The following is a 22,777-nucleotide window of genomic DNA, read 5'->3' on the forward strand; positions in this document are numbered from 1 at the left end:
TAGGCCCGCGGTATTCCTGCCTGTCGTAAGAGGTGACTAAAAGGAGTCTCACATGTTTTGGCCTTATGTGATGGTCCCCTCTCGGGTTTGACCTCCATCTTTCTAAATTAGTCCGAAGAGCGAGCCAATTGGGGAAGGGCGCCTTACATGGTGCACTGTATCCGTCGTGCAATTAGACCTTTAGCCGTCTTTCTCGTCGTTGCAATGGTGTCCCGCTCGTTTTCGATCTCTTGGACGATTACCACACTGCACTCTGCAGTGTTTCTTTTAACTGCGACAACGACCTTGGCCATTTTTGCACCTAAGATCCAGCACGGTAGCCAGTCCGTTGTGGTGGGGCCGCCATGTACCCTCTTGGCTGTAGCCCCCTGACAACACAGGGATCGCTCTACTGATGCCTGCGCCGTTAACTCCCCACGTATGCCAAGGAGTAGATGCCTATCCTCCTGGGGTATCAGGACTCCCGGCAACGGCCATCCTGCCAGGTGGCCTTTGCTGTGGCTGGGTGGCGCCCGTGGGGAGGGCCCTTGGTCGGAGTAGGTGGCATCAGGGCGGATGACCCGCAATGAAGCGTGGTACATCATCTCTCGCTGGCGGCCAGCCGCCAGCAGTCTCTAAGCGTTCTCGGGCTCAATTTAATGCTCAGAAGTACGATCCGAAAACGTTCCCCTCCCTGGCCACGCCGTGGGAAGAGCGTAAGTCCCAGGATGGAGGTAACAGTTATTCGCCCCGATTCTTAGTTTGCACGAGAGCTGATGGGGAGTCTTTTCTCTCCACAAAGCCTCAGTTCTTCGTCGAGCATTTAGAGGACAAGTTTGGGGAGGTGGAGGGCTTGTCTAAAATGCGCTCTGGCTCAGTACTGATACAAACGGCATCCTCCGCCCAGTCACGCAGGTTACTTGCTTGTGACAAGTTGGGGGATGTTAACGTTACTATTACTCCACATAAGAGTTTAAATATGGTCCAGGGTGTTATTTTCCATAGGGACCTCCTTTTGCAGTCTGATGACGAGCTGCGCGCCAACTTAGAACGTAGAGGTGTTCATTTCGTCCGGTGCGTTCATCGAGGTCCGAGGGACAATCAGGTTGCTACCGGTGCCTTCATCTTGGCCTTCGAGGGTGATACGTTACCGGAAAAGGTCAAGGTGATGGTCTACCGATGTGACGTCAAGCCCTATATCCCTCCCCCGATGCGGTGCTTCAAGTGCTGGAAGTTCGACCATATGTCTTCCCGCTGCACTTCCAGCCTCACATGTCGAGATTGCGGACGCCCATCTCATCCCGATACTCCATGTGCCCCGCCTCCCATCTGCGTCAACTGCGGGGAGCACCATTCACCTTGCTCGCCAGACTGCAGAATATTCCAGAAAGAGCGCAAAATCATGGAATATAAGACCCTGGACCGACTGACTTATACTGAGGCCAAACGGAAATACGACCGATTACATCCAGTGCGAATGACAACTTCCTACGCCGCTGCTACAACACCTGTGCTAGCCCCATCAGTTTCGCGCCTTCCGGCCGGATCGACGAGTGGTACAACTCCTCCTGCCCCCTTGCCAGTGGGGGGTTCTACCCACCGGGTTGCTCCTGTGCCACCTACCTCAGGAGCAACACCATCCCCCCCATTGGGGACGTCGGTCCCCGCTTCTAAGCCGGAGAAGTGTCCAACTTCTTCGGCTTCTCACGCTCGCAAGGGGTCCCTTGGGTCCCTCCCTTCCCAGGTTTCCACCGGCGGGAAGGCTGACGATCGACAGTGGCGTAAGTGCCCACAATCTGCAGGTCGAAGGGCTTCCCGATCCTCCTCAGTCCCGGAGACTGAATCGGTGAAGCCCTCCCAGCCAGTTAAACCCAAGGAGCAGCGTGAGAAATCAAAGAAGAGCAGCTCTAAGCCCAAGGAACGCGCGGTGGTAGCCACCCCATCGCAACCTTCTAGCTCTGCGTCTGGGGACGAGGTGGAGATTCTGGCGTCCGCTGAGGACCTCAATCTCGCCGGTCCCTCAGACGCCGTGAATAGCAATAGCACTAGCACAGGTGCTCAATCGGAGGCAGCAGGTGACCCAGCGGCGTAATCTGCCGTCCCAGTCCCGGCACGCCTTTCTCAGCCATGGACAAAACCATCCTCCAGTGGAACTGCAGCGGTTTCTTCCACCATCTAGCTGAGCTCCGCCAACTTATCAGCCTTAACCCTTTCCTCTGCATTGCTCTGCAGGAAACTTGGTTTCCAGCAATGCGCACCCCCGCCCTCCGTGGCTATCGGGGTTATTATAAGAACCGAGCAGCTTATGAAAGGGTGTCTGGTGGCGTCTGCATCTATGTCCTTAACTCTCTTCACAGCGAGTCTGTCCCTCTACAAACAGCTTTAGAGGCTGTCGCTGTTAGGGTGTGGACGCCGCAGGCTCTTACCGTCTGCAGTCTTTACCTTTCACCGGAGGGTGATGTCGCGCAGCATGTCCTGGCTGCGCTGATAGCCCAATTGCCGCCACCTTTCTTATTACTGGGCGACTTTAACGCCCATAACCCTCTGTGGGGTGGGTCAGTGGCAACAGGTCGAGGCGCCACCGTTGAGCATTTATTGTCGCAGCTCGATCTCTCGATTTTGAATGATGGTGCCTCCACACACTTCAGTGTGGCGCATGGCACCTACTCCGCCATTGACCTTTCAATCTGTAGCCCTAGCCTCTTACCATCTGTCCACTGGAGTGTGCATGACGACCTGTGTGGTAGTGACCACTTTCCGATTTTTCTGTCACTACCACAGCGTCACTCTTCTGGGTGCCCTAGCAGATGGGCTATGAATAAGGCTGACTGGGACTTGTTCTCCTCCACTGCCGCTATTGAGCCTCTCTCAACTGATGCCATTGATGCGGTGGTTACATCGGTCACCGCCGGCATCGTCACTGCCGCCGAGTCTGCCATTCCCCGTTCTTCTGGGTCCCCTCGGCGGAGGGCTGTGCCTTGGTGGTCGCCTGAGATCACTGAAGCGATTAAAGATCGCCGGCGGGTGCTCCAGCGTCACAAGCGACATCCCTCCATGGACCACCTTATCGCCTTCAAACGGCTGCGTGCGCGGGCCCGCCTCCTTATCCGCCAAGGCAAGAAGGAGTGCTGGGAGCGGTATGTGTCCACCATTGGACTCCATGTCACTCCATCGCAGGTCTGGGCCAAGATTCGACGGGTCTTCGGCTATCGGACCCCAGCCAGCGTCCCTGCGCTCTCACTGAATGGAGCAGTTTGTACTGACTCCGACGTCATTGCAAACCGCTTAGCAGAGCATTTTGTTATGAGTTCCGCTTCTGCGAATTACCCCCAGGCCTTCCGCTCCATTAAAGAGCGGATGGAACGTCGGAGCCTTTCTTTTCGCACCAACGCTTCTGAACCATAGAACGCTCCATTCAGTGAGTGGGAATTTCAGAGTGCCCTTGCCACTTGCCCTGATACCGCTCCCGGGCCATATCGCATCCACTGTCAGATGCTGAAACACCTTTCAGTGGACTGCAAGCGACGCCTCCTCGACCTTTACAACCGTCTCTGGGTCGAGGGTGAGTTTCCGTCGCAATGGCGGGAAAGTATTGTCATCCCCATTTTTAAACCTGGAAAGAACCCTCTGGAGGTGGACAGCTACCGTCCCATTAGTCTCACCAACGTTCTTTGCAAGTTGCTTGAACGGATGGTGAGCCGGTGCTTAAATTGGGTGTTGGAGTCTCGGGGCCTTCTGGCTCCGTCTCAGGGTGGGTTCCGTAAAGGCCGCTCCGCCACCGACAATCTGGTGAGCCTTGAGTCGGCCATCCGTACAGCCTTTGCCCGCCGTCAGCACCTGGTCGCTGTCTTTTTTGACATGCAGAAGGCGTACGATATGACATGGTGTCATCACATCCTTTCTACGCTTCATGGATGGGGTCTTCGGGGCCCTCTGCTGATCTTTATCAGAAATTTTCTGTCGTATCGTACCTTCCGCGTGCAAGTCGCGGCCTCGTATAGTTCCTCCCTCGTCCAGGAGAACGGGGTACCCCAGGGCTCTGTCCTCAGTGTCTGCCTGTTTTTAATTGCAATAAACGGTCTCGCTGCGGCAGTAGGAAATTCTGTCTCCGCTTCCCTGTATGCTGACGACTTCTGTCTTTACTATAGTTCTATTAGCATTGCAGCAGCTGAACGTCAGCTACAGGGCGCAATCCGCAAGGCGCAGTCTTGGGCTGTATCGCGTGGTTTTCAGTTTTCGGCTGCCAAGACCCGCGTTATGCATTTCTGCCGGCGCCGAACGGTCCATCCTGAGCCGCGGCTTTATCTTGCTGACGAACTTCTTGCTGTGGTGGAGACCCACAGGTTTTTGGGTGTCCTTTTTGATGCCCGGTTGACTTGGCTGCCTCATATCCGGCAGCTTAAACAAGCGTGTTGGCGGCATCTCAACGCCCTGCGTTGTTTGAGCCACACCCGCTGGGGCACCGACCGATCTACCCTGTTGCGGCTCTACCAGGCGTTAATCCAGTCTCGCCTGGATTATGGGTGCCTAGCTTATGGCTCAGCATCCCCATCTGCGTTGCGGGTGCTGGACCCAATTCTCCACAGCGGGATACGCCTTGCCACTGGTGCTTTCCGCACCAGCCCTGTGGACAGCGTCCTAGTGGAGGCAGGTGTACCTCCACTGCGGTTCCGACGCCAACATTTGCTGGCCGCTTATGCTGCCCATGTTTTTAGCTTGCCCGGGCATCCAAATTATCGTGTCCTGTTCCCGCAGTCAGTCGTCCATCTGCCAGACCGTCGGCCCCGGTCGGGTTGTCCGATCGCCGTACGCATCAAGGAGCTTCTTTGCGGGCTTGGGTTTTTCCCAGTTCCACCTCCTTTCCGGGCGCCTCTGCGTACACCCCCGTGGTGTGTTTCTCGCCCTTGCCTTCGGCTCGACTTGGCACAGGGCTCGAAGGACTCGGTCCCTCCAGAGGCCTTCCGCCGCCGCTTTTATTCCATCCTGGCCACATATCAGGGCTCTGGAATTGTTTACACCGACGGTTCGATGGTTGCTGGTCGTGTCGGGTATGCGCTAACTCTAGGGGACCATTCCGAACAACGGTCCTTGGCGGCTGGCTGCAGCGTTTACACTGCTGAGCTAGTCGCCATCTTTTGTGCCCTAGAGTATATCCGCTCCTGCTCAGGTGAGTCCTTCGTTATCTGTAGCGATTCCCTGAGCGGTTTACGAGCTCTCGACCAGTGTTTTCCTCGTTCTCGTCTGGTGATGGCTATCCATGAGTCCCTGCATACTCTTGCGCGTTGCGGCCGCTCTGTGGTCTTTGTGTGGACCCCTGGTCATGTCGGTATCCCGGGCAATGAACATGTTGATCGCCTGGCAAAAGAGGCCACGAGTAAACAGTCTCTGGACGTTGGCCTCCCAGAGACTGATTTGCAGGCAGTCCTCCGCCAAAAAGTTTTTGCGCTTTGGGACGCTGAATGGCGCAATCGGATCATGCCCAATAAACTCCGTGCCATCAAGGAGACGACGACTGTGTGGCGGTCATCCCTGCGAGCCAACCGCAGGGACTCTGTCGTCCTTTGTCGGCTCCGCATTGGCCACTCCCACCTGACACACAGTTATTTACTGCGCCGGGAGGACCCTCCTGTATGTCGCTGCGGGGCGGCTTTGACAGTGGCCCACATTTTGTTGGCCTGCCCCCTTTTAGCTGTGGTCAGGCAGACATTTGCGCTGCCTGATACGCTCCCTGCCCTCTTATGTGATGACCCTGGTATGGCTGACTTAGTTTTCCGTTTTATTCGGGCAGGGGGTTTTTATTATTTACTCTGAGTGTTTGTTCTGTTCTTTTGAGTTGATTCTGGCAATTGGCCTACGATTTTACGCTGAGTTTTTAATGTGTTCTCGGTGGTTGGCTTTTCCTTTTTATCTCTATGGTCGGCCAACCACTGTCACACTCTGTGTGATTTTAATTTGTTTCGTCTGATCTCTGTAGGAGTATTTCTTGTCCTGTGTCGTCTGACGTCTTTCCTGTTGTTCGTTTTTTTATTCTCTTTGGGTGGTTTTACTTTTTTTGGAAAAAGGGACCGATGACCGTCGCAGTCTGGTCCCTTTAACCCCCCCCGAAACCAAACTTGTCATCTAAACACGGTTCCTGGTGGCTGCTGCTCTGCTCAGGTTGGCACCCTGTATACATTGGTAGTTACCCCTCCATTACTTCACAACTTTCACTACCCATGCAACCACCATGATGGGGTGGTAATGGTGGAGAGGAGTGGAGATGCTCAGTTACAAACTATGGTCTTCAGTCTCTGCACATTCACCCCTGCGTATGGACCTCACTGTATGGGAATGCTTCTCTTTCTCTTGGCTCAGTGCAGGGTTCCATGCCTGATGCACTTGTAGGCTACTACCTTTGTTAATCAGATCATCTTGCACCCTAATTTCAATTGCCTCTTTAATCACATGATCCCAGAAGGAAGAAGATTGCCTGAGTATCTTGATTTTGTTTAATTTATAATATGGCCAGTTTTTATTCTGTAGACAGTAACAGAGCTAGTGTAGTTCAGTGTGGTGTCTATGTTCATGGCAACTCTCTTCCATCTTGCATACAGTTACCCTTAGATATGCCTTGCCACATCAGTTGGGGATTTGGTAGACCCCTGGTTTGCCTGCTGGCACATGGGATGTACTCTATTTATTTGGGCTCCTTTTTATTCTTCCTGCTGTTGTCTTGTGTTCTGGTTCTGAAATGGAGTAAAGCAGGGAAATAATTATAAAATGCAAGGCACATGTACAAAATTATGAATGTCGTTTGCTGTTCATTTTTCATTTTGAAGCTTACGGCATCTATCAATTCATGTTCATAAATGGCAATATGATGACACCTGCCCAAAAGTATGTTGATTCCTGAAATTTGCATTTTGAGTGCAGTCTCTTGTATCAAGGAGTATGGAAGGATGAGGTGAAGTGTTGAGTAACTGTGTTCTATTGCTTGAATGCTTCTGAGCAGTGGGCAGTACTTTTGGGAATCTCATTCGCTTAATCGTAGTTTACCTGTGGAAAAAAAGGGCAATTTGTGAGATTTTACAGTCTTGGTGAACAACAGTGAGGTGGAAAACTCAGAACTTGGAAAACACTGTTGGAAATACAGCATTTGGAATTTTTGAAAATTTCTCCTTCAAGAAATAATGAAAAGTTCAAAATCATGAACTAATTGGGCAGGTTATACAGATATATGGGGAAGTAGTTCATCTAACCCTTGCATCAAGGTAGACAAAGCACAGGTAAAATGTCTGAAGTTACTGTGGATTGAAGAAGTGTGCAAGATGTTAGAGGAGAAATAGGAAGATGAGGAAATTTGGGATATACATAGAAAAGAAAAGAAGACATTGGAATGGTAGACAGAAAAAGGTTTAATACAGTTTGTAACACCACCATTCACTTTGATCAGTTTAATCACTCAAGATTGTGCAATAGTGTGCAAATGATTTGGAAATGAGGCACTGATACTGAAAAGCTTCTGAATAGTTAACTCAAAGTGTACAACTTGCAGAATTGTTAGCAACTCTCCTACACCCAAGCTATCATAATTGTTAATGATATTGAGTACAACAAATACGAAATGTATAAAAATGCTTTCAGCTTCAGTCAAATAAAAAAAAAAAAAAAAACAGAACAAAAAAAACAAATGATACCACTTTCAGACCAAAGTAGGAAACCCCATTGTTCAGTTTGGAAATGTACTTGTTCTGTAAAATCTTTGTAATACTTGTCTCTTTAAATTAATAGTAGGAACTTCAGAGGCTCAAGAAAGTTTTTAATTTCCTTCTTATTCTTGGTGGGGTACAATTTGTAAGGACCCCTCTTATTTCTAGAGGCCCTTTGTCAGTATCTCTTGTTCCTCTGCGGGTCCGGGTGTTAGAATAGGCCTGAGGTATTCCTGCCTGTTCTAAGAGGCGACTAAAAGGAGTCTCAGGTGTTCTGGCCTTTATGTGATGATCCTCTGTGGGGTTTGACCTCCATTTTTCAAAATTTTCCTGAAGAGGGAGCCAATTGGGGAAGGGTGCCTTACACATTGCATAGTGTCCATCCTGTGCTGAGAGAGCTCTCACATCCTTTGTCAATGTGGATCTGTGCTTCAACTCATTCTCCAGCTGTTGGGTGAGGTCACCCTAATTGGGTGCATTTTCCTCCATCCTCAGTGCAGTATCACTTTCTGTGCTGTCAACGGTAAAGGACTTCTTCGCTGGTTTGCACCTGATAGATAGCATGGTAGCCAGTCCATTGTGGTGGGGCTGCCATGTAGCCTGTTGGTTGTAGCCCCTGATGACACAGGGACTGCTCTGCTGATGGCTGCACTGTTAACTCCCCACATATGCCAAGGGGTAGATGCCTGTCACCCTGGAGCATCGGGACTCCCAGCAATAGCCATCCTGCCAGGTGGCACTTGTTGCAGCTGGGTGGTGCCCGAGGGTAGGGCACCTGGTCGGAGTGGGTGGTGTCGGGGCAGATGACATCTCATGAAGCGTAGTGGTCAAACACCAGCAGTCTCTAAGTGGCTGAGGTCTAGCTTCAGTGCTAAGAAATATACCCCAAATCGTCCCCCCCCCCCCCCCCCCCCCGGCCACACCATGGGAAGAACGCCAGGCTAAGGATGACAGTGAAGCTTATTCACCCCAGCACCCCATGTGTATGACAGTCGATGGGGAGCATTCCTTAGCAATGAAAAATCAGTTTCTTGTGAAGCATTTAGAGAACAAGTTTGGAGAGGTGGAGGGCTTGTCCAAAATGCGGTTAGGGTTGGTCTTGATCAAAACAGCATCCTCTGCCAATTCACGGGCATTCGCCTGTGAAAACGTGGGGCTGTTTCTGTTTCCATCATGCCCCATAAGAGCTTCAATATGGTCCAGGGTATCATTTTTTTTTTTTTTCAGGAACCTTCTTCTGCAGTCCGACAATGAGCTGTGTGCCAGTGCAGAGTGGCGAGGTGTTCATTTCATTCGGTTCGTCCACCAGGATCCCAGGGATAATCAGGTTGCCACCGGTGCCATCATCTTGGCCTTAGACGGTCACACATTACTTGAGGTGGTCAAGGTGGTGGCCTACCGCTGTGATGTAAAGCCATATATCCCTCCCCCGGTGAAGTGCTTCAAGTGCTGGTACTTCAGCCTACGCCTTCCCGCTGTACTTGCAGCATCAACTGTCTGGATTGTGGACACCCTTTGCATCCCAATACTGCTTATGCCCCACCTCCCATCTGTGTCAACTGCAGAGAGCGCCATTCGTCTTGCTCACCAGACTGCAAGATTCTCCAGAAAGAAAGAATATTAATGGAATACAAGACCCTGGACCGACTGTCCTACACTGAGACTAAGAGAAAATACAAGAGGCTGCATCCTGTGCATATGACATCAACCTATGCTGTCACTAAGACAATGGTTCTACCATCTTCTGTTCCACTGTGTACAGTTAGTTCTGAGTCGTTAGACTCCACCTGCCCCCTTGATGTTGGGGGCACTTCCCTCCCTGTTACTTCTACACAACCTACTTCAGGAGCAACACCCCCCCCCCCCCCATACCATCGGGGACGTCTGTCCCCACTTCTCAGCCAGAGAAGCATAAGTCTTTTTGTCTCCCCTCGCCAGGGAGGCATCCCTTGGGTCACTCCCTTCCCATGTTCCTACCAGTGGGAAAGCTGACATCCGCCAGTGGCTGAGGCAACCACAGGTAGCTGGCCGTAGGGCTTTATGGTCCTCCTCAGTCATTGAGAGTGAATCAGTGAAGCTCTTCCAGCCAGACGAACCTATGGAGCACCGAGAGAAACCTAAAAAGAAAAAGACCCCCAAGAAGCAAGGCACTGAGGTGGCACCCACACCACCACTACCTACAAGCTCTGTGTCTGAGGATGAGATGGAGATTCTGGCGTCTGCTGAGGACCTAGATCTCGCTGGGCCCTCAAACACAACAGCACAGATACTCATCTGGTGGCAGCAGGTGACCCTGAGGTGTAGACTGCTGCATTCATTGTATCATGCCTTCCCAGTCTCATGATCATGTAATCGTCAAGTGGAACTGCGGTGGTTTTTTGCACCACCTGGTTGAGCTACAGCAACTGTTAAGCTTTACACCTGCTTGCTGCATTGACCTCCAGGAATCCTGGTTGCTGGCAATGCGGACCCCTGCCCTCTGTGGCTATAAGGGATATTACAGGAACCATAGAGACTATAATAGAGTATCAGGTGGAGTTTTTGTCTTTGTCCTAAACTCAGTATGTAGTGAACCTGTGGCCCTTCAAACCCCCCTTGAAGCTGTGGCTGTCAGCATAACGACTACACACGAAATAACTGTCTGCAACGTATATCTTCCTCCAGATGGTGCAGTACCCCTCAATGTATTGGCCGCACTGATTGATCAATTCCCTAAACCTTTCCTACTTTCAGGAGATTTTAATGCCCATAACGTGTTGTGGGGTGGCGTCATGCTTATTGGCCAAGGTAGGCAGGTCAAAAGCTTACTGTCACAACTTGACCTCTTACTCGGTCATTGATCTCTGTTTGCATTCCTAGCCTTCTCCCATCTATACACTGGAGAGCACATGACTCCCTGTGGGGTAGTGACCACTTTCCCATCTTTGTCACTCCCCCAGCCTCATGCACATGGACGCCTACCCAGATGGTCTTTAAACAAGGCAGACTGGGAAGCCTTCACCTCTGTTGTCACAGTTGAATCTCCCCCACATGGTGCCATTGCCAGATGTCTCTGCAATTTGAGCGTCAGCGAGCTCTACAGCGACAAAAGTGGCACCCATTCCTAGAGCACTTAATAGCCTTTAAGCGGCTTTGTGCCCATGTTCGCCAGATTATAAAATGATGGAAACAGGAGTGTTGGGAGAGGTAAGTGTCGACCATTGGGTGCCCTGCGTCACGTTCCCTAGTCTGGACGAAGATCAGAAATCTTTTTTGGTACCCCCCAGATGGCTCACGGATCTTTCGTGTGTTCGTGCTTATCACACACGGGGGCCCAAGTTACTGCAGTTCATTCTTCATTTCCTAGTTGCTTTTCCTTCTCCCTGCCCCCTCCCTCCCTATCCCCCCTCCTTCCCTGTTGCCACCTCCTTCCCCTCTCTGTGTTCTGCTTTATGTTGACCTGGCTATTCCCATGGTTTCCTTATTGGTTGCAATTTTGTTCCTTTTGCCAGTTCTTTCACCCTTTTGGCATTTCTGTCCCCACTTGAGGTTTGACCTCCACTTCTAAATTTCCTGTTTTTAGTGTGAGCCATATGGGGAAGATCTCCCTCCCTAGCATCTACAGTGTGGATTCCTCACCATTCTCCCTTCCCCACCGTAGCCCCCTTCCACCCGGCTAGGTCACCAGCATGTGTAGCCAGTCTGTGTGGTGGGCCTGTTATGTACCCATAACGCTGAGCCCCCTGACAACACAGGGATCACACTACTGATACCTGAGCTGTTCCCTCCCCGTGTATGCCAAGGAGTGGTAGGAACATCAGAACTCCCGGCAACAGCTGCTGTACCAGACAGCCCTTGCTGTGGCTGGGTGGTTCCCATGGGGAGAGCCCTTGATCTGAGTGGGTGGTATCAGGGTGTATGCTTGGTGCATGAAGCATATCAAGCTACAAAAATCTGGCCGTTCTCATATGTCCGTCTCTTTGAATGGTGAAGGATCCTTAAATGTTGTCTCGTATGACCCGGCAGCCTTCCCTTCCATGGCTAACCCCATGGGAGGAGGGCCAGGCTCGCCATCTTGGTCTTGGGCTGAAACATTTTCCATGAAACCTCATCTGTACTAGGACAGAGAGGGACACATTCACCACCACAAAGCCATTGCTTTTCATGGGAAATGTCGAGGACAAGTTTGGTGAAGTGGAGTCCATTAGTAAGATTCAGTTGGGATCCCTGTTGTTCAAAGCTTCTTCTGCTATACAATCGGTAGCTCTTTGTGCCTGTGATTGTCTTGGCAACGTCCTAATGTCTATCACTCCTCACCAATCTCTGTATATGGTCCAGGCAGTCATTTTTCATAGGGACCTGACCCTGCAAACTGATAAACTCTGGGCTGATCTGGAGTGGCTTGACCTTCATTTTGTTCAACGTGTGCAGAATGGCTGCAAAGACAACCACACCAATACTGGCACCTTCATCCTGGCTTTCAAGGAAGATACCCTCCCAGAGAAGATCAAGGTTATGTAGTACAGATGGGACAGGAAGCCATACATCCCTCCACCTATGCGGTGCTTTCAGTGCTTGTGTTTTGGGCGTATGTCTTCCCGCTGTACGGTGGACCCTTTGTGTGGCCATCCCGTCCATGAGGGAACCCATTGTGTTCTGCCACCTGTGTGTGTTAATTGTGCTGACTGCCATTCCCCTCATTCACTGGGTTGCCCAGCCTACAAGAGAGAAAGAAGATACAGGAATATAAGTCCCTGGATCGCCTGCCTTACACTGAGGCTCGCCAGAAGTAGGAGAGACTCCATCCAGTGTCACTATCTTCAACTGTCGCCTCTGTTACTTCCTTTCCTCCTCTTCCTCCTCCTCCCCCCCCCCCCCCCCCCCCCCGTCCTTACTCCAGCCCTGCCCCACTCTTCCCTCCACCTCCATGCCGTTCCCACGACCGACGTCTCGTCAGGGAGTGGCCCCTCCACCCTGGCCGAAGAAGTGCTCCCTCCTTCAGTATCTGCCAGTGATTAGGCTCCCTCCTGGGAACCCTATCGCCAGCATCTCTCAGGCCAGAAGGCTGTTACCACCACTCGGCCATGTGGCGCACCATCTGTGGTCCAAAAGGTCGCCCACACTCTTTCAGTTCCCGATCTTGTACTCCCCCCGTGTCCTGTCCTCCTCCTCCACCTCAGAAAGAGAAGAAGATGAAGAAGAAGAAGAAGAAGAAGAAGAAGATCCCAAGAGAAGGCACCTCCGATGCCCCCAGATGTGACAACTCCTCTCTCGCAACCTGAGTCTGACATCTTATTTATGGATGTCATCCCATCCTTGTTGGTGACGACTACTGACCAAGTGACCTGACCACCTCCTCAGCTCCTTCATGCCTATGTTTGACTCATGCCACATGATCATCCAGTGGAAGTGCAATGGCTATTATTGTCACCTACTGGAAATGCAACATCTTGTCTCCTCTTATTCTGCATTCTGTCTTGTTCTCCAAGAAACGCATTTCTGTGATGACCACTCTCTCACTTTAAGTGGTTATCGGGCATTCTGTCAGAACTGTGCTGGCCCTGGGATAACATCTGGTGGGGTCTGCACTTTGCAGCACTCCCATGTCCTTAGTGACTGGATCCCCCTATGAAGTGATAGCGGTTAGAGAGCAAATGACAATGGCAATCACCATTTGCAGTGTCCCTCCAGGTAGGTCACTTGCTTATGTTGCACTATCTACCTTACTTCAGCAACTCCCACCCCCATTCCTCCTCCTTTGGGATTTCAATGCCCACCATCCACTGTGGGGGAGTGTTACATCAATGTCTCGGGGTATCCTAATCGACCAACTTATCACGGACTTCGATATGCATCTCCTCAATGATGGTTCCCCTACCCACTTCAGTGCTACTCATGGCACCTTCTCTGCTATCAATCTCGCGATCTCCTATCCTGCCCTCGTGGCTTCCCTACATTGGTCATCCCATGATGACCTTTGTGACATGACCACTTCCCAGTGACACTATTGTTTCCCTGCTGCAGCGAGGCAGACAGGGCCCCATGTTGGGCATTCCGCGGGTCCAATTGGCCTTTATACATGTCTGCTGTCCGCTTTGACACCTCTCTCTCAAATTCCATTGATGTAGTCGTGCACGGCATCTCTGCTGCTTGTCCTCATGCTGCTGGCACTGCTGTCCCCCTATCCACAGGGCCCCCTCATCATCGGCCAGTACCGTGGTGGACCAAGGACATCGCAGTCACTGTCCAGGACCGCCAATGGGTGCTGCAGTGATTTAAGCAAAACCCCTTCCAGACCAACCTCCTCACTTTTAAGTGTCTTCATGCTACAGCTTGTTACATTATGAAGTGGAATAAAAAGGAATGGTGGGAGCGCTATGTTTCCTCCCTGGGACATATGCCTCTTTATCGCAGGTTTGGTCAAAGGTCCGTAGCGTTCTGGGCCACCAGTAACAGTCAAATATCCAGAGTCTGAACAGCCAAGGAGCTCTGTTCACTGATCCATTGGTCCTCACAGAACACCTTGCAACATACTTTGTGATGGCATCGTCATACGCTTCCTATCCTCCTGTCTTTCTCCAGCAGAAACACAGAGTTGAACAGACCCCCTTCCATTTCATCCCACACCACATTGAGTCCTACAATGCTCCTTTAACTGAATGGAAATTGGTGCAGGCTCTTAGCTCTTCATGGGACATAGCCACAGTGCCAGACTCCATTCACAATCAGATGATTCAACACTTGTATGTTCCCCAGAGGCAACAGCTCCTCAGGGTTTTCAATCACATCTGTATCATGGGTGCCATTCCGTCACATTGGCGAGACAGTATAGTTATCCCTGGCCTTAAGCACGGGAAAATCCCAATGTCTCTCGACAGCTACCACCCCATTAACCCTGCAAATGTGCTTTGTAAACTGCTTGAAAGGATGGTCAACTCCAGATTATGTTGGGTACTCGAATCTTGGGGCCTTTTGTCACCATATCAGTGTGGCTTCTGGGCAGGGTGAACTCCAACTGACCATTTACTCCGATTGGAATCAGCCATCTGACAGGATTTCTCACCGCTGGCACCTTGTCGCAGTGTTCTTTGACCTACATAAGGCGTATGACATGGCTTGGTTCCATCACATTTTAGTTACCCTCCATGACTGGGGCTTCCATGGTCCCCCTTCTGATTTTTATTCTTGAGTTTTTATCTTAACGGCTCTTCCGGGCTTGAGTTGGCACTTCAATCAGCACCCCTCAGATTCAAGAGAATAGTATCCCTTAGGGTTCTGTGCTGTCACACTCTTCCTCATTGCCATAAATGGCCTTGTGACCTCTGTTGGGCCTCTGGTTACCCTCGCGTTGTACGTTGACGATTTTTGTATCTGATGCAGCTCCCACTCAATGGCATCTGCTGAGTGCCAGCTGCAAGGAGCCATCTACATGGCCTCTACATGGGCCACCGCCCATGGCTTCCAGTTTTCCTCCGCCAAAATGCAGGTTATGCATTTTTGTCGTCGATCCACAATCCACGCTGATTCAGAACTTTATTTAGGCAACCAGCTTGTTGACGTTGTAACACAGTTCTGTTTCTTGGGCCTTAATTTTGATAACAAGCTGACATAGTTGCCACACATTTGTCACCTAAAGACTACATGTATGCGGAAGCTTAATGCTCTCCACCTCCTGGCCCACATATCTTGGGGTGCACACCGTTCATCTCTTCTTTATCTTTATCATGCTCTGGTTTTGTCCAGGCTCGATTATGGTAGTCAGGTTTATGGCTCAGCAGCTCCTTCCACTTTGAAACTCCTTGACCCTGTCCATCATTGTGGGGTGCGTCTGGCTATTGGTGTCTTTTGCACTATACACATGTGATGGAGCCAACTCCTTGTTCCTTATGCGGTCGCCATTCGCCAGTTCCCTGACTATCCTGTATACCCTGTGCTTTTCGCCAATGAGGGATGTCTCCCTCCTAACACCTGCCCACGGGTGGGATTGCTGGTTGGCATGCGTCTCATTATCCTCTGCCGGGATCTCCATCTGCACTCACTGAACTGCGCCACGTGTCTTTCCTCCCATGCTCCCACTTCGATGGTGCCTAGACCACGGATTAGGACCGCTCTCTTCCAGGGTCCTAAGGTCTCCGTTGCTCCTATGGTCTACCGGTGTCTTTTATGTGCCATCCTTGCAGAGTTCCAGGGTGCCACCATCCTTTACACTGATGGTTCTAAGACTACTGGTGAGATGGGATACACTTTCACATCTCCTATGAGCTTCGAGCACCATTTGTTGCCAGGATCATGTAGTGTGTTTACAGCAGAGCTTCTAGCCATTTACATGGCCCTCCTTTTTGTTTCTCAGGCCTCTGTCCATAACGTTTTAATTTGTTCCAACTCCATGAGCAGCCTTCAGGTTATATAGATCGATGCTACTCTCATCACACTTTGGTCTCTGCCATCCGTGACCTTCTCTCTGCCCTTGAGCATTCCACCTGTTCAGTCGCCTTTCTCTGGGTCCCGAGTTGTGGTAATCCCAGAGAATGAATTGCCTGACCGTTTGGCTAGAGAAATGGATACTTACCCCCTTTTCCTTTCACGATTCCAGCTGCTGATATGTGGATCTACGTCAAATCTCTCTTCGCCGAATAGTGGAATGCCATCTGGAGCGCTACTGCTCATAGTATTAAACTCTGCACAATCAAGGAGTCTACTGCAGTTTGGGGCACTTCTTTCCGCCCTTCTTGGAAGGAGTCCACTGTTTTATGTTGTTTACGCATTGGCCATACCTGGCTCACCCATTGTCTCCTCCTATGTAACAACCTACCCCCACAGTGTAGTTGTGGCACCAGACTGACGATCTCTCACATATTGGTGGTAAATCCTCTTCTTTCGACCCTTTGTGCTAAGTATAGTCTTCTGCTTCCTTAAATTGAATACTAGTGGACGACCCACAGATGGTAGACCTGGTCCTCGGTTTCCTCCATGAAAGTGATTTTTATTTCCAGATACAAGGTTCTCCTTTCATCTTGGAGCAAGGGCGGGTTGGTTGTGAGACTCCTTTTGCAGTCTTCACCCCCCCCCCTTTTCCAGTCTTCACCCCCCCCCCTTTTCCAGTTTTTAGATTTGGTTTCACCTTTTATGCTTATACTGTGTGTGTTTAATGTTCATTCTTTTATAATTTGACTCCTCAGACTGAATCCGTTCAGACACTCTTTCTTACGTAACCCCCTTTGGAATCGCTTGACTGATGACCTCGCCATTTGGTCCCATACTCTCTCAATCAATTAATCAATAAATGTTTTTAGGTACTAGATGCCAACAGGTGTCCCTGGCATTACCGTCAATGATGTGTTATATACTGACACAAATGTGATTGCCAAGCACTTGCTTGAGCACTATGCTCGAGCCTCTTCGTTGAAGAACCACCCCCCCATCCCCCAGCCTTTTGCACCCTCAAATGGCAGATGGAAAGGAAAGTCCTCTCATTCACTACACACCACTGTGAACCCTGTAACGCCCCATTTGCAGAGTGAAGGCTCCTCAGCACCCTTGCACATTACAGCACATAGCTCCTGGGCTGGATCATATCCATAGTCAGATGATTAAACATCTCTCGTCTAACTACAAACAACATCTCATCATCATCTTCAACCGGATCTGATGCGATGGCATCTTTCCATCGCAGTGGCTGGAGAGCACCATCATTCCTGTGCTCAAACCTGGTCAAAGCTGCTTGATGTGGATAGCTACCAGCCCAGCATCCTCACCAACTTTATTTTTAAGCTGCTGGAGTCTATAGTGTGTCGGCGGTTGGGTTGGGTCCTGGAGTCACGTGGCCAACTGGCTCCATCTCAGGGAGGCTTCTGCCAGGGTCGCTCCACCACTGATAATCTTCTGTCCCTCGAATCTGCCATCCAAACAGCCTTCTCCAGAAGCAAAGATCTGGTTCCCGTCTTTTTTTACTTACATAAAGCATACAACACAACCTAGGGACCTCGTATCCTTGTCACGCTGTATGAGTGGGGTCTCTGGGGCCCACTCCCGATTTTTATCCAAAACTTCATGTTGCTCTGCACTTTCCTTGTCTAAGTCTGGCCCCCATAGTTCCCCCATAATCGGGAGAATGGCATTCTGCAGGGCTCCATATTGAGTCTCTCTCTATTTTTAGTTGCTATTAACGATCTAGCAGCAGCTGTAGGGCCGTTGGTCTCACCTCCTCTGTATGCAGATGACTTCCGCATTTCATACTGTTCCTCCAGTAGTGGTGTTGCTGAGCGGCACGTGCAGGGACCCATTCACAAGGCACAAGTCTACGGCTTTCAGTTTTCAGCCTTTCCTACTTTTGGGAGATTTTAACCCCGTGTGGGATGGCATTGTGCGAACTGGCCAAGGTAGAGCTGTTGAAACTTTCCTGTCTCAACTCGACATCTGCCTCTTAAATGCTGGGGCCCCCACACAGTTCAGTGGGGCTCATGGCACTTATTTGGCCTTTGATATATCCCTCTGCAGCCCAGGACTTCTGGAGAGCACCATTGTTCCAGTGCTCAAACCTGGTAAAAACCCGCTCGATGTGGATAGCTACTGGCCCATCAGTCTCTCCAACATTTTTTGTAAGCTGTTAGAATGTATAGTAAGTTGGCAGTTGGGTTGGGTCCTGGAGTCACGTAGTGTACTGACGCCATGTCAGCTCGGTTTCCGCCAGGGTCGCTCCACCAAGTTTCTTTTGAGTCTGCCATCCGAACAGGAGTCTGGCTTATGGTTCAGTGTGGCCTCAGCATTGTGTTTACTCAACACATTGCACCACTGTGGAGTTGGACTGGCAACAGGAGCTTTGAGGACAAGTTTGGTGACCAGCATCCTGATGGAGGCCGAAGTCTCTCCATTGAAGGTTAGGCTTGCACAACTGCTCGCCAGTTATGTTACACACATTTATAGTTTTCCTGAGCATCCGAAGTACTGTTACCTTTTCCCATCCACAGCGATTCATCTCCCGCATCGGACCCGAGGTCAGGGCTTAAGATTGCGTTTCACATCCAATCTCTTCTGACTGAAGTGGAGTCGTTGCCTATACTTGAGGTCCATTCACGTACACCTTCGTGGTGTGCACCTAGGCCAAAGCTTCACCTGGACCTTTCACATGGTCCTAAGGACTCAGTTAACCCTGCAGTTCTCTGCTGTCACTTCCTCTCGATTCTTGACATGTACTGGGACTATGAAATGGTTTACACTGACAGCTCGATGAGTGATGGTCTTGTTGGCTTCACATATGTTCGTGGAGGACATATTGAACAGCACTCCTGGCCAGATGTCTGCAATGGAAACACTGCAGAACTGGCGGCCATTTCTAGTGCTCTTGAGCGCATCCACTCATGCCCTGGTGAGTCATTTCTTCTCTGTACTGACTTCTTCAGCAGCCTACAAGCTATCGGCTAGTGCTACCTCTGCCATCCTTTGGTAGTGATCATCCAGGAGTCCATCTATGCCTTGGAACGGTCCAGTTGTTCCATGGCATTGGTGTGGACCCCAGGCCATGTCAGAACCCCAGGAAATGAACTTGCCAACAGGCTGGCGAAACGGGCTACACGGAAACCGCTTCTGGAGATCGGCATCCCTGTAAGTGACTTGTGATCATTGTTATGCCACAAGGATTTTAGCTTTGGGAGATGGGATGGCATAATCTCAGTAAGCAGAGCAAACTGCATGCCCTTAAGGAGACTATGAATGTTGGAAGACCTCCATGCGTGCCTCTCGCAGGGACTCTAAAAATATGTGTTTATCTGTTGGCTTAGCATTAGCCCTATGTGGCTAACACATGGCTACCCCTCAGTCATGAGGACCACCCTCAGTGTCATTGTGGCTCACATATGACTGTTGTCCACATCTTGCTGGACTTTCCACTTTTAGCCACTCTGTGGCAGACTTTTAACTTTCCCAGCACCCTACCTTTGATGCTAGGCAACAATACCTCAACAGCAGATCTGTTTTAGATCTTACTCATGAGTGGGGGTTTTATTGTACCATCTAAGGGTGGGCATTTAGCCTTCTGTCTAAGGTCGCCGCCCTCCCTCCATTTTAACTCTGTCACGCTTTCTTTGCATTTGTTTATCTTGGTGGTAGTCTTTTCCGTACATGTGTTCATCTCGCCTTGTATATTTTGGGTGGACATTTTAATGTGTTGCAGAGTGGCTGGCTTATCCACTTTTATTATTGTGATCAGCCAGCCCAGACCATTTGCTCTATGGTTTTAATACGTTCTTTCACTTTTCCTTGTGGTGTGTGTTTTCCCCGTTTTTTTGTTCATTCCTTTCCTTTTCTTTTTGTGTGTGGTGTTGGGTGTTTTTGTACCTTAGGCCTTGTATGCACCAGGAAAAAGGGACTGTTGACCCTGTAGTTTGGTCTCTTTATACCCCAAACCAACCAACCAACTACCTGTTGTGAAACTTTAGCAATACCTCATATAGGTAGTCTGATTAGTCTGTATCTCATTTGAATTATTTTAAGATGTGAGCGTCAATTGAACTATGATTAGTGATAGTGATCCAAGCTCCAAAATCACAAACTGGCATACTGATCCATTTGTAAACCTTCTCATTATAAAATCTGTGTAATAGCTATCATTCCAAAAACTTGTGAAAATGGAGGCAATTATGTACACTGTATTAAAAATATGTTAATGTTCAAGAATAGTATATACTTGTGAAGTGTTGTGTTACAAATATCTCTTGAATCATTATCACATGGTTAGCAAACGAAAATTCTGGGTTCCCCAACAAGTGTAGATATATTGCTGTTGGTAATATGGTTATAGCAAGCACATACATAAAATAATACATTTTTCAGTAGTATTTATTTATTTCATTCTAAAGGAAATACTATTTGGAGAGAGGTAATATGAAACATGTTTTCTGCTTTGCATGTTACACAACCTTTTTGCCACCAGTATGCAACTTCTTCAAAATAGATTAGACCATTAAATCCTTTGATGTCATTGGCAACTAGATCATCTCCAGTAAGAGTGCTTGGCATCAATGGGTATCAAGTGCAACATAGATTTCAGATATTCAAGTTTAGGTATAGAAATGGCATTCCCTTGAGGCCACTGTAGTTCACAGATTCCATAAAAGTTTGCGTTAGAAGGTCTTCCCGGCTGTTTCTTCTGTTGGTCCTCAGTGACATAGGAATCATCATTATGGTCTTCTTTTACGTGCAGATTGCATCCAGTTAATTTTATTTCCTGTGGTGTCAGCCTTATGGTTCATAATGCTACTTTGCATTTTAGAACATCCAACAAAATCACTGGTCTTCATGAAAGTTAGAACAAGAGGATTTCCTTTCCTACAAGTATTCATAACATTGATTTAGCCACTTAGTAGGTATGTGCATTACTGAATTTATAAAGCTCATTTGACATTAATGGAGTAGGCATTGTTTGGCATACATGTGTGCCCAGGAATTAGGAACCTTGCAGAAACAGAAGTAAGAGCTGGACAATTTTCCATAATAGCTTTCAACATCAAGGCAATTTATATGTTTCGGTTTTGGCCACTATATGAATTTGCTCACAAAAATAGCTCAGTAATATTTTCTTTTACATTGTTCTCAATATATTGCTTCAGACACAAACCTACATCTTGAGCACCTATACCTGCAGTACCTTCGAGCCAAACATAGCAAAACCCTTTTCCAGTTGTGCTAGTGTGAACTAGACACTTACACACCTACAACTCTCTTTCACAGAAAACAATGTTTTTTGGGACTCTTGGCAATGGCAATGTCTTCTCAAGTTCAAATGTGATCATTTTAAATCTTTCAACCTATCTCGCCCTTTCCTTATTGTAGGAAATTGATTCATTTCTCCTTTCCTCTTCAACTGCATTTCTGACCAGGTCTATGATCAATTTTGTCTCTAGAAAGAACAAAATAGTGTTTTTTCACCCTGTGATGTGACATGAATGATTTGGTGGATCACTATTGCAAAACCAATGGCACTTGGTTCACCTTTGCTAAACTGGAAATATGAAATGGAGTGATGGTGCTTGGTTAAAATTGCCAATAGTTGGTAGCACATTGGAGATGTTGCTTGACTCTTTTTTGCTAAATTGCAATATGTTTGTCCAGAACCAGTGAGGTGGTAATCTCATTTGTTCCATTTTGGTGCTTCTATCACTGTTGCTAATTGTTATTTAATTACTACTCCTCAATCCTTACTTGCTAATGTAATTAAGTGGTTGTTAAATAGACGATTGCTCCTTTCCATTACACCCCTTCCTACCATTTTATTGACCACCTCCTGTGCTACCTCTGTTTTGGTTAAAGGTACAGGATACAGGCAAACATAATGTTGTATGGTATCTAGAGGTTGCTTGTAGTCATGTGTCAACCCTGATTTGTCAGAAAGCACCACACTATTTTGTACAAATATCTAATAAAGTTTCTTAAGTTGTTCTATTGTGATGTTCTGAACATCAGGTGTAATTTGGTGGAATTTTTTGTTTGAATGGCTGATCCCATACAGGTTTCTGATACAGGTACATTATTCTTCTTTATCTAAACCAATGTTTCTTGGTGGCATCACAATTTGGATAAATTTATATGGGTTCAGTTCCATCTTATACTTGTTATTAAAATTTATGTTAATCTAGTTTAGCCTGAACTGAAACTTATTACTTCTGTTTTTGGAATTAGTAATCACCTGCAGATAAAATCTTAGCATTTAGCCTTTACAGTTTCTTTTGGATGCCAATTAGTTAATACATTTGTGCTCAATTTGCCATCTTCCCCCAGTAAGTTAGTCCTGTCCTGCAGAGAGATTGCTCTGAGAGAGACCACAGACCTCTACACTTTCTTTTATCTCCCTCCTTTCCAATACTACTTAAGTTCCCATTTACTGGTGGTGCATGTTTGTTATCTAAGTTATTTGGTTTTTTCATCTTCTTCCTCTACACATCTTCTGCTTCTTTGAATTCATACTGCATCTGCCTACATCTTTTTGCCTTCACTTCTGCAATAATTTCACAATGTCACGTAATGTAGTTGAGCTGCTTCTACATTTCCTTTGACCTCATAAAACTTGTAATATAAATTTTCCAGGATTATTTGTGTGTAGTCATCATAGGGCAACTAATTTTGTCTCAGGGCACCAG

At 48.6% G+C, this 22,777-nt stretch overlaps 1 protein-coding gene across 1 annotated transcript in view; it reads left to right on the top strand.

The window, feature by feature from the left end:
• The window catches only part of LOC126184381 (gamma-tubulin complex component 3-like), a 258,538-nt gene that overhangs the window by 42,034 nt on the left and 193,727 nt on the right, over nucleotides 1-22,777 (top strand). The gene's annotated exons all lie outside the window — the stretch shown is intronic.

This window comes from Schistocerca cancellata, chromosome 4 (assembly GCF_023864275.1).
Source record: "Schistocerca cancellata isolate TAMUIC-IGC-003103 chromosome 4, iqSchCanc2.1, whole genome shotgun sequence".
In the NCBI taxonomy this organism is placed as follows: domain Eukaryota; kingdom Metazoa; phylum Arthropoda; class Insecta; order Orthoptera; family Acrididae; genus Schistocerca; species Schistocerca cancellata.